The sequence below is a fragment of the Protopterus annectens genome, chromosome 8.part0 (assembly GCF_019279795.1).
Source record: "Protopterus annectens isolate FY-2018-M chromosome 8.part0, PAN1.0, whole genome shotgun sequence".
Classification (NCBI taxonomy): domain Eukaryota; kingdom Metazoa; phylum Chordata; order Ceratodontiformes; family Protopteridae; genus Protopterus; species Protopterus annectens.
The window spans coordinates 1,814,938,701-1,814,955,439 of NC_056741.1; positions in this window are offsets into that span (position 1 = coordinate 1,814,938,701).

A 16,739-nucleotide genomic window follows, 5' to 3' on the forward strand; every position below is an offset into this window, starting at 1 on the left:
GTTATCAAAGTGAGGAAAATGTGATTGTGGGAGGCAAATTCCTCCCAGAGTCTATTATTCTAAGTGTCATGTTTGCTCAGAAGCTGAGCAAAACTGTGATCTATTCTTCCCAAGTCCATTTCCCAGTAGCATATGCCACTGATGATGAGGGCACATTCCGATTCTCCTATGGAACAGCTGTTCTTTGGACACTCAATTAGTAAAATAATGCAACATTTTCACTGAGGCCTGGGTTCCAGGTTATCTGATGTCCAGAAGTACTGTGGTCTTTTAGAAATGGGGTTACCTAAACCCTTTATCATGCCTCCTGTTTTGGAAGCTTTATTAAATACCTTTCCAATTGCTTTTCTAAATCCTGAGTCTCAGCCACCTGCCCCCCAAAAAGCAGGTTTAACAAGGTGCCAGATTCTGAAAAGTTCTTATTTGAGAACTCTAACTCAGATCCAGCTGTCAATTTCCTTTCCACGTTAAAGCTAACTAAACTCCTTGCCTCATTTAATGTTTTGCCCACTGATAAAGGCAGCAGGGTTATTGATAGATGTGGGAAAAGGTGGATACCTCTGCTACACTATCTTTTAGAGCTGTCATTTACTAAACCCATATGATTAGATACCTCTGTCTCTTCTGGCTAACTTAGATAACATTCTTTCAGATTTAGTAGACATCATCTGCATTCTTTCTTCTTAACTCTCCTTCTCAAGTTTCTAGGCATTCTGCTAAGAACAGCTATGATGTTGCCAGTCCCTTACCTAGAACAGCTGCTACTGGCTCTGTTCTTCATAGGTTCTCATGACTTAGACTTCAGCCTGTACCTGAGGATGTCAGAGCTAAGCTTCTGGACTCTTTTCTGGATAAACAGCATATTTTTGGCTCTGCTGCTGAACTTAAGACCTTACAGGAGAAAGATGCGGTCATCCATGCTTTTAAGCAAATCTTCCTTTCTCCTTTTCCCAAGTTGCAGAGAAACTACCCTACCAGTGATGGCCCCTTTGTTCAGAAGGAATACATAACTTTTCAGAAGGAAAAAATAAAAAAGAAATAAAAGTAGATTTCAGGACAAGTCTCAGTAGGAGACTTCTAAGCCCTTCTTTCCTGACAAACCAGCCTCCTTATGACTCTCAATGTCTGCCTCCCCCCACCCTCCACATTGGCTATTCTCAGACTCCTCTGTCTCAGAAGCTACCTCTATAACTTTGCAACCTGGCAGTCCATCACATCAGACAAATGGGTTCTATCCATCATACATAAAGGTTACAAAATGCCTGATTACTCCACTCTCACTTCTCAGGTATTCCCCAGCTTCCTCCAAGCCAAATTAACCTTGGTCTCCCTCATCATTTAGACCTCTTTATTCAAGGGACAATAAAACTTGTACCCCCTCATCTAGTAAGAAGTGGATTTTATTCAAGAATGTATCTTATTCCCTTGAAGGAGAGGAACTGGAAATCATTTTGTGCCATTTTTCTCTCTATACCTTTCTCAATGTTCCAAGTTAACAGGTGTTAAGCCTGCAGTCCTTACTTACTTCCAGTTATTTTTCCGTAAGCTTTTTTGGTCACTTTGTATTTAAAGGGCATCTGACTTCACATTCCCATTCATCCAACATGTGAAAATACTTACAGTTATGTGTCTTTTAATATCACTTTCAGTTTTCGGCTTTATTCTTTAGTATTTCAACTGCCCCAGGGTATTCACAAAGTGCCTAACACCTGTCATTGCCTTTTGCACTCTTCAAGTAATTCAGATATTTCCTTAGCTGAACAATCTGTTGATTCAGGCTCCTTCCCAAGAGATTCTCTTAAGAGACTTGGATTTTGTTATGGTTCGTCTAAGCAATCTGGGGTTCACCCTGAACCATAAGAAGAGGTCTTGTTTAAGTCCATCCCAGGATCTGATGTTCCAAGGATGCTGATTCAGGGCTCTGTCAATTGCAGCTTTTCTTCTTGCAGATAAAGTGTTTTCTTCTCGGATTACTTTCAAAACTTTCTACCCTTGATTATGAGCTCAGCAAGAGAGGTTTTAAGAAACCTGGGTACATGGCATCAACAATTCCTTTGGCACATTATGCCAGACTCCATATGAAGAAGGTACAGTGGTATCTTAAGTCAATGTGGACTCAGTATTGCCATCTGTTAACCTTCTTTATCGCTGTCTTGCCCTTCATCAAGAAGGAATTTCTTTTGTGGATCAACCGGATTTCACCCAACTCATGCATGCCTCTTCTAGTTCCTTCCCCTTGCCAGAAACTATTCACAGATGCTTCAGATCTTGCCTGGAGTGATTGCTTCAACATTATCGGGGTCCAGACAGGTTTATCACCCAAAGAGTGTAATGACCACATAAACATAAAGGAAATGAAGGCCCGTATTCTAGCTATTCAGTCCCTGCACTACCTCTGGACTCTAGGACCTCTTCAGATTTACATAGATAGCACCACAATAATGTGGTATGTAAACAGAGATGCACCAAGTCTTATCACCTCTGCAGACTGGCCTGGATTGCTTGGGACACAGCAATTCAACACAGCATTTTTCTTCGAGATGTGTATATCCCATCAGAAAAGAACACTGTGACATATTTTTTGAACAGACTGAGAGCAGACCCTAATGACTGGATGCTGAACAGAGAGGTCTTTCTGGACATTACCAATCAGTGGGCAACTCCCCATATAGATCTTTTTGCTTCTGCAAATAGACAGGGAAGTTCCTTTAATACATATCCTCTACTTTGTCTGATTTCCAAGATCCTTCTCAAAATCAAGAAGGAGAAAACAACAGTTGATGTCTCCCTTTTAGCCCAGACAGCACCATTTCCCCCTTCTTTTCCACTTAACCAGGGGCAATAGTCAAAAGTTACCTTACAGGATCGACTTTCTCACCCAGAGTAAGGTCTGTCTCATTCACCCCAATCTATAAAACTTGAATCTGATTCTATGGGTGGTAGAATTTTAATTTCCTTTAGGCAGCATTTTACTGAGTATGTGCTTTTAAGGTTCTACAGGAAGTTGTAAAACCAACCACTATAGGAAATCTTATGCTTTTAAATGGAAAAATGTTCCTTATAGTGTCATAAGAAAAAAATTAGGACCCATATCAACTGTAAGTTCATAATATTCGTACTTACATGTGTGAGTTGCTCAAAGCTTTATTGCCATTCCCTTCTATAAAATCACATTTGACAACCATGGCCATCCCTGCCTGTCTGCCGCTAGATCAACCACTTTCTACTTATTTTGAGGTCAAACAGTTCAGTCCACTAGGGAGAACCATTTCCCTTTCTTGAGATCTGATCTCTGTCCTTGAAAAATTTATCCTACCTCCTTTTGAGCCTGCTGCTTCATTGTCTCTGACATTTCTTACTTGGAAAACAGTGTTGCTGGTAGCTTTGACTTGTGCTAAAGGGTTGTCAAAGCTGCAATCAGTGATGGCAATGCTACCTTTTCTTATTTTCCATAAGGACTGAGTTACTCTTATGACTAACTCTTCCTGTATGGCTAAGGTTGTCAATAAGATTATAAATCTGGCTACCTTTTTTTTCCTCTTCCTTATAATAAGGGAGAGAGAATCTTGCATTGCTTGGATGTACATAGACACCTCAGATTTTATATAGATAAAAAACTAAAACTATCAGGAAATCTAACCAACTTTTTGCATTTTTCCAGGAAAAGAGCTTGTTTTCTTCACTTTTTAAGCAGATTATTTCTAACTGGATTTCTGAAGCTACTGTTTGTTATTCATTCCATAGCAAACACCTGCAGCCTCCAGTTATAGTTCATTCCACTAGAGCTGCCGCATCTTCTGGTGGATTCTAGATCTATCCCTGAAGCAACAACTTGGTTTTCTAGTCACACTTTCACTAATATTACAAAGTCCGCGGTGGTGGTGCTGCGGTAGCGTTGTCACCTCACAGTAAGATGCTGTCCGGTTCGATTCTCAGCTAGAGCATCTTCTGCGTGGAGACATGCGTGAATGGGTGTACCTTCGTTGAAGGTTGTGCGTCAGGCCTGGCAAGCCGGTATGCAAAAATCAACTGCCAATCATTAGCGGACCGGAGTTCCGCTGTGGTGACCCCTAACCGGGAAAAGCCGAAAGACACAATGATGCATTTTCTAAGACTAGAGCAGAGTTTGCTAGGTCTACCCTTCATGGTTTTATAGACCAGAATTCAGCCCAGTCTAACTCTACCCTACACAGATTTGTGAATTTCCCATCTGTTAGTAATACTGCAACAGTGATTCAAAGAAACACATAATACAGTTGTGTAAGAACTTGCCATAACAATAAATGTGAGATTAATCACTGTTTCTTATTACATCCCACCCTCCTTTCACTTTTTCTTCCTTTTAGTAAGTTTCTATCTATATTTGAAGCAATTTCTAAGAAATGGCCAAAAGATTTCAGCTGATCTTTAGACATAGCTCTCAGCTTTCTCTGATTTTACAGGATATCACTGATTTTGCCTCGTATTTTTGCTGTCCCCATCTGGGATATATATATATATTTATATTTATATATATATATATATTTCCCCCCCCCCAGTAAAACATTGGGATTACAATTAGTAATTCTTGTCATTTGAATTTCATTATTTATTCTTCAGAAAATGTATACTGATGCAAAATCAATTGTTCTATTAACTTTCTGAGTGAATTAGAGTAATATTTAAACTTTTTCCTTAATTTCGGGCCTTTGTTTTCCCATTATTTTTGCCTTTGGCCCTGATTCTTGAGGAATTAAGTTGCATCCTTTGTCTCTAGATCATCTGTTCTCAGGCCATACCTTTGGTTGTAAAGATGTATTTGATGATAACTTTAGTATTGGTTTGATATTCATCACATATCATACCATGTCACTGTATGTATGATCTGGCTAATCATTTTATTCTAGAGGAACTTTTTGCAACATTTTCAGTATTATAGAATGACTTTACAGAGAATATGACTCTACATACCCACATTGCAGATCCATATTTCTGACATAATGTAGCATAAACTTCAGCTCAGTTATTTTAGCCAAACCCTTCAATGCATATCCTTGAACTCATGACACAGTCACTTTTGCATTCTGGTGTGTAATTTGCTCATTATGCAAAGGTACACTGCCCATAACAGCTGGCACCAATGCTTGATCTGGCATGTCCAAGCCTGTAGACTTTTATGGGATAGGTGATCTGCATAATAAATAGAAAATCAATCTGAGTCTAGAAAAATATAGGTTTAGAATCTGTTAGAACATGAATTTTAGCTGTGGGTTCTTTTAACATACTAGTTTATTTATTTATTTAACATTTGTTTACCGGGAAAGTCAGACTGGGACATTACCCATTTTCAGTGGAGACCTGTGGAGAAAAGCTTTAGAGACAAATTAACAAATTGCAAGGTTAAAAATGATAAAAATTGCATTGATTTACATTGACTTGCGTAAGATCTAATTCATATTGGATAGAGCAGATAAACATACATACAATAGTTTAAAAAGTGGTATAGCACAGTAGCATACAGACAAAGATTAGAATGTTTCATACTTTCACAAGCATACATAGAATAGATCAAAGCAGTACTGTAGATTGGAATAGGTGTAATGTGTAAAAGAGGGGAAAATATCCACAAGACATTGGACTTGGCATGTTAAATGAATCAGAGGCCAAAATACTAGAGGGTCGTTAAAAGGATATTATTATTGTAGGAGAATATTTGTAAATCAAGTAGAACAGGGATGAGAGAGTTAAAGGGTATCAGTAGGAGGGGTAATAAGGGAAGAGAAGGTATGTGGTTAGTAAGTTGTGAAGGGGGCGAGGAGGTTAAGAAATAAATGAGTAAACATAGTTGCATATGATGGCTATAGTTTGGAAGGATTGTAGGGTAGGAAGCTAATGGACAAGAAGAGTAAGTTAGTTTCTTCTTTAAATTCATGGTTGATCATTTTTCCTAGAGCTGAACTTTCAAACTGCATGCATTTTAATGCTAAGTGAATTTTATGCTGCCAGCTTCTCTCCAGCAAGCTTAACCTAACAATCACCAAATGTAGTGTTTTCTTTTCATCTCTGTAAGCAAGTGTCACATCAATTAAATAAAAATTGCAGAACGCACTCCCAAAAGCATTAGTAAGGATAAAAATGAGTGCAAACTAGCGAAGAAAATGGGTAAACTTGATTGGAGTTAAAACGCTCTTTCCTTTATTGAAAACACTTCAGTCAAAATAGCATGCAAGCCTTGTGTTAACAACTCATGTTTTCGTCCAGAATACTCAGAATTCATCAGATACATACTTAACTCATTAAATATATTTATACTATTACTAGAAAATAAAAACCAATAAAATTCAATTTCCTATTTCAAACAAACAAATAATCTATTTAAATGAACTCATGAATATTAAAACTTTTACTATCCATACCATCTAAAATTGTATTCCACTTTTCAATTAAACCAAGATAAAATATAAATGTAAAGTCAGAATATTGTGTTTCATTTTACAGTAGATAAATGTTTTTAATTTAAGTATTATAAAGAAAAGAATAAAAAATAAAAATTGTGTGAAGTGGTTATTTAGTTTTGTCCAAGCCATGAACTCATAAAGAAAACAGTGCCATCTTCTGTCAGAAGGTATTATTACCTTCATCAGCCTTTATTCAAAGTTTGGCAGCCCTTAATTTTAAAAGTGGCAGGATAGAAATATAATCATTTAACCCTGGAGTTTTCCCTGATTCCAGGGTTACTTGCCACCATAATTCTCTGTACTCTATTTTTTCTTCCCACGGGCCACCCCTAATATCATATTTAATTTGTTCAAGGACCATAAAGAAAAACTTACAACCATCACATTCCTTAGAATGCTTAAACAAGGCATTTGTTTATTTACCCTTAGACATATCGTAAACATGTTCATATATTCTTCTTTTTAGGGTTCTTTCTGTTTTCCCCACATAAAATGAATTAAATTTGTGGCAAACAGCTAAATATACTAACCCCTTTGATTCACAATTGTAATACCCAGTACTTTTTATCCACCTTTTCCTACTCTCCAAGTAAATTTCATCAGTATTCATAATGTACCCACATTGGTTACAGCGTCCACATCTGTGTGTACCGAATCTTGTTCTACCCACTTTGGATTTAATCTTTTTATTTTCCAAAATGTTCTTTACACTACTTGAAATTTTGTACGCTACCTTAGAAGGTAGCCTAGAAATACCTTCCAAATCAGTAAGGGCAACAAACCTGTCCCATTCTTCTTGAAAAACTCTTATTATTTTATTGTTTATTGCATTATATTCTAAGACAAGTGCCTGTTGATAGTTGTTGGTAGAATTTAATTCTTTCTTTTTCATTCCATTATTACAATTTTCATTATTAATTCTATCCCCCGTAATAGGTTTAAATTTATTTTTTCTACCACTTTCTACCTCTACCCTAATATTTTTGATAAATTCACTAGGGTAACCCCTTTCAATAAACATTTTCTCCAATAAATTACATTCTATTGTGAAATCACTGTCAGAACTAGTCATACGGCACCCCCTTATAAATTGTCCCTTCACTATATTTCTTTTACAGTGTAAGGGGTGGGCACTCTTATAATGAAGAAAAGAATTACAAAAAATAGCTTTTCTATGAATCCTAGCTTCTAACTTATCTAGTTTGTATATTTCCAAATCAAGATTTTCCAGGGTGTTGTATGATGTTTTATAAGTAAATTTGAGAAAATCTGTAGTTTTATTAATATATACCATAAATTCTTCAAATTTCTCACTACTGGCTACCCAAAAAATAACTATATCATCTAAAAATCTTCGATATAGTGTCCAACAGGAATTAAATTTTTAATTCAAGATGAAAGTTTCCTCCCACCTTGCCAAAACCAAAGGGTGGCCTAATGGTTAAGGTGTTTGCCTTACAAACGCAAGGTGCAGGGTTTGAATCCAGTTAGCCTAGTACTAACCTATAAACCTATAAAAGCGGGGCCACAGGCTGCTCCCATGGCCACTCCTTGTAGTTGTTGAAAAAATTCCCCATTAAATACCAAAAAGTTATTTTTTAAGACCATATCCATTAAGCCTACACTTGCTATTTTCTCTCTATGGGATAATTGCCTGTCTTCAAAAACAATTTCTTCAAACATGTTCATTCCTGTTAAGTAGGGTATAGAAGAAAACAGATCAACTATGTCGAGAGTTACAAAAATTTAATTTTCAGAATATAGGTCAGAAGTTAACTCCCTTAACAAATTCCCGGAGCCTTTCAATATTACTTTTTTGTTAACCCAAACATGTTTCACCTTTGTATCTATGTATTTTGCCAGAGGTAAGGTTTTAGATCCATCAGCAGATACAATAGGTCTAAAAGGTGGATCCTCAGAATTTTTGTGAATTTTGGGGATTCCGAATATAGTAGGAATTTTTGGTTTCTCTACTTTCAAATACTCTTATTTTTTTATCAATAATACCTTCGTGTAACATGTCTTCAAGTCCTGTATCTATCTTATTTAAGCTAGGTTTACCTCATTCTTAGAAACGCATGAATATCTAATTTCATCCCTAAGGATTTGGTTCATTTTCCCCTCGTACTGTATATCATCCATTATTACACTCCCTCCCCCCTTATCTGGTTTCATTACTCTTAACATTTAGATTGAATTTTAATTCATCTAAAATTTCCTTTTCCTTCTTACTTAAATTTGTCTTATATTTGATCTTACTTTGTGCATTTCTGATTTCTTTCTCGATAATTCTTTCCAGATTCCTGAATTGCGCATGCATGGGGGGATTGTAAGTACTTTTCCGTACTAGTCCTTGAGTATTGTTTACATTATTTTTGGAAAACATGATTTCCAGATTCACTTTCCTTAAAAATAACTTAATGTCCAACAATGTTTTAGATAAATCTCCTCTGCCATATGGAATAAATGTTAGTCCCTTACTAAGAAGGTTAAAATTTTCCTTGACCAAAGGAATATTGCTAAAATTATAAATAGAGAAATCATTATAAGTGTTTCTAAACCCTTCAACTACTATTCCAAGGTCATTAGCTTCCTCATTGCATAATTTCTCATCCAACTGTCACATCAGCAATTCATACTGTTTTATATGTTCAATAATGTAAGATTTCACTTTCAGATAATTTGGTTCAAAAACTGTTAATGTGAAGGTGTTCTGTCTCGCCATTCATTCTTTATTGAAGGGTTCGGAGCCAATCCCTCGGCTCCGAGTCGGCACCTACTGCAAAGCTCGAGGATTTCAAGTAGCTCGAGGCCAAGTCCCTATCCCATGATGCACCCTGAGTTACCTCAGATCTAGTTTGCCGCTTGCAACTGATCAGAGGTTCTTGCTAGCTCGGGCCAGTAAAACTTTATACTTTTCTATTTTCTAATATTATTGTTAGATTATTATTAAAATAGTTAGATATTAAGGTAATAGGCTCTTAAAGCCTTTTCTGTATTGTTCCCTTCCCTGTGTGCTTTCTTAGCTGTCTATATTGGCCTCGTTTTTTCTGATAGGCCTATTGAAAATGTCTGACTAAAAAATTGCTTGTTCAGTGACCTTTTGTCATTTTTCTTATTAGCATAGTATAGTGTGACTATTTAGTGAATAGTAACTGTTTAGTCAGTGACCTTTTATCACATTTTTTTCACACCATAGTATTTTATTAGTGTTTACTAGCTGTTAAGATTATCTGTTTAATTATATTGTGTGTGTGCTTGTTAGCCTTAATTTTAGGCTTGTGTGCTTATCTTGAGCCTGGTTTTTATTAGAAGACTTTTGAGTAGTTAGCCTTAGTTCAAAGGCTTGTGTGTGTGTGTGTGTGTGTGTGTGTGTGTGTGTGTGTGTGTGTGTGTGTGTGTGTGCTCATAGTTAGCCTGTTTTTTATTAGAAGGCTAATTTATACTTGCTGTTGTTGGGTGTGTCCACTTCTGTCATTGCTGATGACAAGGACAACACCCTAAGTCAGGATTTAAAAAAATGCCCTAAATGTGGGCAAACTATGTTGGTTACTGACTGCCATGTGAATTGTGTCTACTGCTTGGGTGCCTTGCACCTACAAGAAACATGCTCTGTATGTCATTTTTTTTCCTCTAGAGTTCTCCACGAGAGAAAAGAAGCTTATTGATAGAGGTTTGTTGAAACCTTCTTTTCAGGAGGCTTTGAGTGACCAGGATGGATCTAGTAAGTCCTCAAAGTCCTCCAAGACTTCTGGAGAATCAAAAAAAATCTAGAGAGTCTGTGACATCAGCTCCACAGGTCTCAGAGCTGACTGTCTTCTCTTTTCAGAGCTAGTCCCCAGTCTTGGAACTGGTATCCGAAACTCCTAAATCGCCTCTTCTCCAGTCGCTACCATCAGTCCGATCATCTTGATCTTCTGTGAGCCTATCTGATTTGGATGTGGATTTGGTGGTGCAGAAGCTTTTACAGGCACTGGCCTTTGCCAAATTGTTATCGGCTCCAACCCAGGCAGCTTCGGAGCCAAAGATCCTTAAGCCAGCTATATCTCTTCCTCCTCCAAGCCATACCAGTCCTTAGGTGCCAGAGTAGTCAGACCTGCTGATGGTGGAGCCTTTGGAGCCGACGCCTGCTCCAGTGTCTTTAGCTATGTTCACTCAGACGTCTTTGGTGCCGATCGAGGACTCTAGGAGCCGACACTCTATGGTCGAGTCCAGGGAGGATAGCTGAACCGACTTGTCAGTTCCAACTTTGCCTCTAGGAGCTTTGGCTCAGATGAGCTCGGCTCCTACTTCAGGCTCAGAGCACACTGTCCCAGTGCTGAGGGTATCGATGGTTTCTTCAGATCTGTTGGTCCCTTCGCATTGGAGCAGATGGGCCTTCGAAGCCATGAGGAGAGCTGTGTCTCTCAAGACATCCTCAACTTCGAGTCCGGCTTCTTCATCCCCTAAAGCACCGGTGTCTGCTTCTGCCTCACAGATCCTTGCTAAGTACTGAGACCCAGAGCCTCAGGAAGCCCCTTTGGGTGGCCCATGCTCTTCTGAGACCTCCTCAGAAGCTCCCACTGATGAGGTTCCCAGGAAGAGTGTGTGTAAGAGGAAACATTTGGACTCCCCTCAGGAGTCATTAACATCTGACACTGACTTGGATGAATCGGAAGGGTCCCCACGGTCCCCCTTCTGAGGATATCTCATTTGCTGAGATACTGGAAATCCATAGGCATAGGGGTGACTGGCAGTCCATCAACCCTACTAAGGACGAGTCAGTCCTCCTAAAGGCTTTTGGGACTCAGCCCAGCACCTCTTGGGTGTCTCCGTCCTTCGATGAGCTTATGCAGCTGGTCTCACGAAGGGCGTGGGAGTCTCCTGATACTATGGAGCCCATCCCTAGGAGGCCTAATAAGTTCATATCTGCCCCTAGGTAAATCCTTCTTGACTAAAGGTGTGCCAGCTGATGCCATGGTGGTAGTGGCAGCCACCAAAAAGGAAATGTCTGAAACTTCCTTGTCTATCCATCCTCTTAACAGAGACTCCAGGATCATGGATAGATATGGGAAGCACATGTTTAGTTCAGCAACTTTTGCACTTTGTTCGCTTAACTATTTGACCCATTTTATGAGACTACAAAGAGATCTCCTTAAAGAGCTGGGAGATACTCTTCAGGGTACAGTAGCTGCGGGAGCTACAGATAAGGTTGCTGCCCAGCTTGCTACCCTCAATTTCATAATGAACTCATCCATGCGCCTCATTTCCTATGCAGCTGATGGAATGAGTAGGGCAGTGGGTACAGGAGTTGCTCTTAGGAGACACTCCTGGATGCGCTTGTGTTACTTCACGGAGCCCTTCAAGTCATCCTTCATGAATACCTCCTTTGATGGCTCATCCCTTTTCAGGCCCAAAGTCGAGGAAACATTAACCAGGTGTGAGCAGGACGGAAAGACCTTGCGGTAGGGGTGTTTTTCCACCCCTACCAGACCCTACCCCAAGGGTCAAAGGGGAGGGAATATGTGGTTCTGAAAAGCCTAAGGAGCCTTTCAGGACACGTGGTGAACCCCCCTTCCAGGGGTAGAGGAGGGGGCAATAATGGAATACACTGCCCTTGCAGCAGAGGGGGTCCGCAACACCAGGGCGACAGAGATCACTTTTTTGGGAAGCCCTACCAATGCTCCTGAAAGGAGGCCTGACTGTCCTGCTGTGGAGGCAGTCAGGGGTCGTTTATCTTTGTACCCAGACGCCTGCCTCAAAATAAATGACAACTGCATACAAAATATCATTTCCAGAGGATACTTCATCCCTTTCGCCACACCCCCTCTACCGACAAGGAAAATCCTGGACGTTCCACCCAGTTACAGGGAACAAGCAACAATAGAGGTCCAGACATTGCTAAAAAAAAACGAGTCATCCAACCAGTCCCAGCAGACTGGACAGGATCCGGAACTTACTCAAGATTCTTTTTAGTTCTAAAAAAGACAGGGGACTGGAGACCTATATTGGACCTCAGCACACTAAACAAATCTGTAAAGAAAGAGAAGTTTCGGATGGTAATGCTTCAGTTGATACTTCCCTTCTTAGGGAAAGACAATTGGATGTCCTCAATAGATCTCCAGGATGTGTACTACCACGTAAAAATGGCCAGGCCATCCAGGGATCATCTGTGCTTCCAGCTGGGAGCCAATCATTTTCTACCCTTTGGTCTCACTACAGCCCTCCCCCAGAGTGTTCACCAAATGCATGGCAGTGGTCACGGCTCACCTGAGACGTTCAGGATTCCAGGTGTTTCCGTACCTAGACGATTGACTCCTTCCCACCACCACCAGGCATCAACCTATTCAAGCCAGGGAGTCCACTCTGCCAATCTGCAATCAACTGGGCATTACACTAAACTCAGAAAAATCTGCCTTGTCGCCATCGCAGCATATCGTCTTTATCGGAGCAGCACTGGACACCACCACCACCACCACGCTACGGCTTCCAATAGAAAGAGTCTTTCTTCTACATCAGCATGTCCTCACTTCATGTCACGATAGGACGTCCATTTGTGTTACCCCCTCCAGTGGCCACAGTGACCACAGATGCTTCCCTGATGGGGGGGCATTTTCAGGGAAAACAGCCCTAGGCGCATGGACTAATCAAGAGACTCATCTGCATATCAGTGTCCTAGAGATGAGAGCAGTACTTTTGGCATTGCAGTACTTCCAGGGCTCTCTTCCTCTGGGTACAATTGCAATTCAGATGGACAACATATCAGTGATCTAGTATTTGAACAAACAAGGAGGAACCAGATCGTACCCCCCTTTGTCGCGAGACCCTCAGAGTATGGCAGTGGGCTATTTCTACCCAGCGCTTTCTGTTAGCAACACACATCCCGGTGAAATCTAATGTGATAGCAGACAAGCTGAGCAGAGCAATTTTGTTGCCCCAAGACAGAAATAGCGGACAGGATATTCCACAGATGGAGCCAGCCTTGCTGCGACATTTTTGCCAGTCACATGAACACGAAATGCAGAAGCTACTTTGCCCTGATTCCTCCTCCGGGAGAGGCCCCAAGGGACGCACTTGTTCATGATTGGCCCCCGGGTCTCCTTTATGCATTTGCACCAATCCCATTGATACCCAAGGTATTACAGAAAGCAAAAGCCCTGGGAAGGACCATTATTCTAATAGTTCCTCATTGACCTCATCAGATTTGATTCCCCTTCCTTCAACTTCATCTTTTGGAGGACCCCTGGATTCTGGACCCAGTTCCAGACCTTCTGACGCACTCATCAGGGGAACTTCATCCCTTTCTGCAGTCCCTAAAGCTGGCAGCTTGGCTGCTCCAATTCCCATCATAGCCAGGTTCCACAACCTTTTCAGTGAGAAGAAGCAAATTCACCTATCATCTCATAAATCCTCTACGAGGAAGCTGTACCTCAGCAAATGGAAAAAAATTTCTATATGGGCCTCTAAAAACAATATTGATCCTTACCAAGCCCCTATGGCCTCTATTATAGATTTCTTAACCATGATGTTCAGTAAAGGAGCTGCAGCAGCAACAGTCCATGTTCAACTTGCTGCCATTTCTAACTTTCATCTGGGATTTGAAGGATTGAATATTATGTCACACAAATTATCCAAAGCTTTTCTCAAAGGGACCTTTTATATTAGACCACATGTGAAATCTCCCTACTCTCCATGGAATCTAAATTTTATGCTTTCCTACATAATTCTTCTGCCATTTGAACCAGCTTCCTTGTGTGATCTGAAATTTTTGTCATGGAAAGCCATCTTTTTAGTGGCTATTACTTCTGTGTCAGAGCTTCAGGCCTTTTCCATCAATCCTCCTTATTTGATTTTCATGCTGACAGTCTCACTTTGAACAAGCCCATCTTTCTTACCAAAAGTTTGCATTGAAACTAATCTCAACCAAATTATTGATTTGCCAGTTTTCTTCCCCAGCCATTCAAACACTTTAGAGTACATGCTGCACAAACTTGTTCACAGACGGCTCAGATTTTATTTGGATAGAACAAAAGATTTCAGAAATTCAGACCAGCTTTTTGTTTCATTTTCATATTTCAAGAAGGGTATGCCAGTGGCTAAAATAACTCTGTCTTAATGGTTATCTGATTGTATCTTCTTTGCTTATTCAGCTGCCAATATGCCCTTGCAGCATAAAATTAAAGCTCTCTCAACCAGAGCAGTTTCTACATCATCTGCTTTTTCTGACAGACTTCCTATTGATAACATTTGCGCAGCAGCCACTTGGTCAAAACCTCATACCTTTATCACTCATTACAAAGTTGACAGGGCTTCTAGGGACAGGGCCTCCTTTGGATCCATGGTCCTGAGAAATATACTCCTGTGGACCACCCGAGGTTGATGGTGCTTGGGACGCTACCCATTAGTAAAGAATGAACGGCGAGATAGAACAATTTCACATAAAGAAGTTATGTACTTACCATAACATTCCATGTGAGTTGTTCATCTCGCCTTCATTCTTATGTCCCTCCCTCCTACCCCCTCCTGGGCTTTCAGAAGAACGAGATGCTAGATCCTTTCTGGTCATTCAACCCTTCTATACTTTCTCTCTTATGGAGTTATAGAATGACATATGGTATTATTTTATGCAGCAAACAAGATCTGAGGTAACTCAGGGTGCATCATGGGATAGGGACTTGGCTCGAGCTACTTGAAATCCTCGAGCTTTGCAGTAGGTGCCGACTCGGAGCCGAGGGATCAGCTCCGAACCCATCAGTAAAGAATGAAGGCAAGATGAACAACTCACATGGAGCATTATGGTAAGTACATAACAACTTTTTTTTTTCTGTGAATTTCAGTGAACCAGTTATAATCAAACTTTTCCCAGTATCAATCTCAGAATTCATAGGCTTACCTTCTGTCTTCATATGTACCAAGAATGGATCAACTTTTTGCATATTCCGGCTGTTTATAATTTTGCAATGGAAATATTTGCTTTAGACAGGATGTGTGTTGCTCATCATCACCAGTAAAACTTGGCAAGGTCAACGCGATAGTGTAGAGGGATAAAGCCCTGACTGCAGAGCAGACTTCCAGGTTCCAGTAGCAGCCTAGTGTCTGAGACTTTAGCATGGAAGCATTGGCAGGAGAGAGGGCTGCACGCACAAGGCACACCATGTGATTAGATTTCTACAGAGGCTGTGATAACAGTCATGACTTGCTTCCTGAGTATGAGCTGCACAGCTTGCTTGCCTCAGCTCCTTGCTAAAATGAGGAATAAATTGGCACAGTCTGCCCAGTGCATGTCCCATTAATTTTATGTTGCTAAGACATAAACAGGAGAGGGAGATATAGGCAGGAAAGCAGTTATGACAGCAGTATTCTTGCCCAGCTTGTGATGTATGCCAAGATGCTATGGGGAGTGTCCCGCCCAGTTCTTCTTAGATTAGCCCAATGCCAAGACAAAGCACATCACCACATGCTTCACTCAGATGCCATCTGACATGTTTGTCTATTGTACAACAGGCTGATGACAGCCAATCATGCAGAGATTGTTTTTCTACCCCCTACTACATCGTGGGAGAGTTCACAGGAGTGGCTCAGTGGGCATTAGAGGAGGAAAGTCTGACCATGCAGAATTTGAGGAGTTGAATATTTCCATTTTAAAAATAGACTTAGATTGGATCCTTTTCATCCACTAGCTCTCCTTCTAAAGATCTTTCCTTTGAAGGGCCATTATCCTTCCGAAATATACCTTGGAGTGGTCAGAAGTCACTTGTCCATTTCCTTAAAAAGTTTCTTGTTGCCCACATGAAAGAGGCAAAGGCAGAACTTAGTCATTCTCTCCATCCCCTGTTTCTTCTTGCCCTAAAGACCCTTTTTCTGACCTAAAAGAATCTGGGCTCTAGGTTTTTTTGTTCAAGAACATAATCCCCTTTTTTTCTTGTACTTGATGTGGGCTTTTCTTTTGGTTCTCTGTATAGGATTCCTGTATATATATATATATATATATATATATATATATATATATATATTCAGTGCAGCATATTTCTCAGAGGCCTCATCATCTGATCACTGTTTCTGTGGATAAAATGTGTATAACCATGGACAGATATGGCATAGATTCACTCCTTCACCATTCTATTTTTATTCATTTGATTGTGATGTATTAGTTCCAGTTAGGGCATTAGCATTTTCTTCATGCTTCAGGGAGAAAAATGTTATTGTTATTCAGAAACTCATTTTTTGCTACAGCAATTTCTGTAGGCTCTGAAATAGGTATGTATGTGCAATCTTAAATCATATTATTTTACCAAAATTTATAACATTTGTGACATTTTGTGG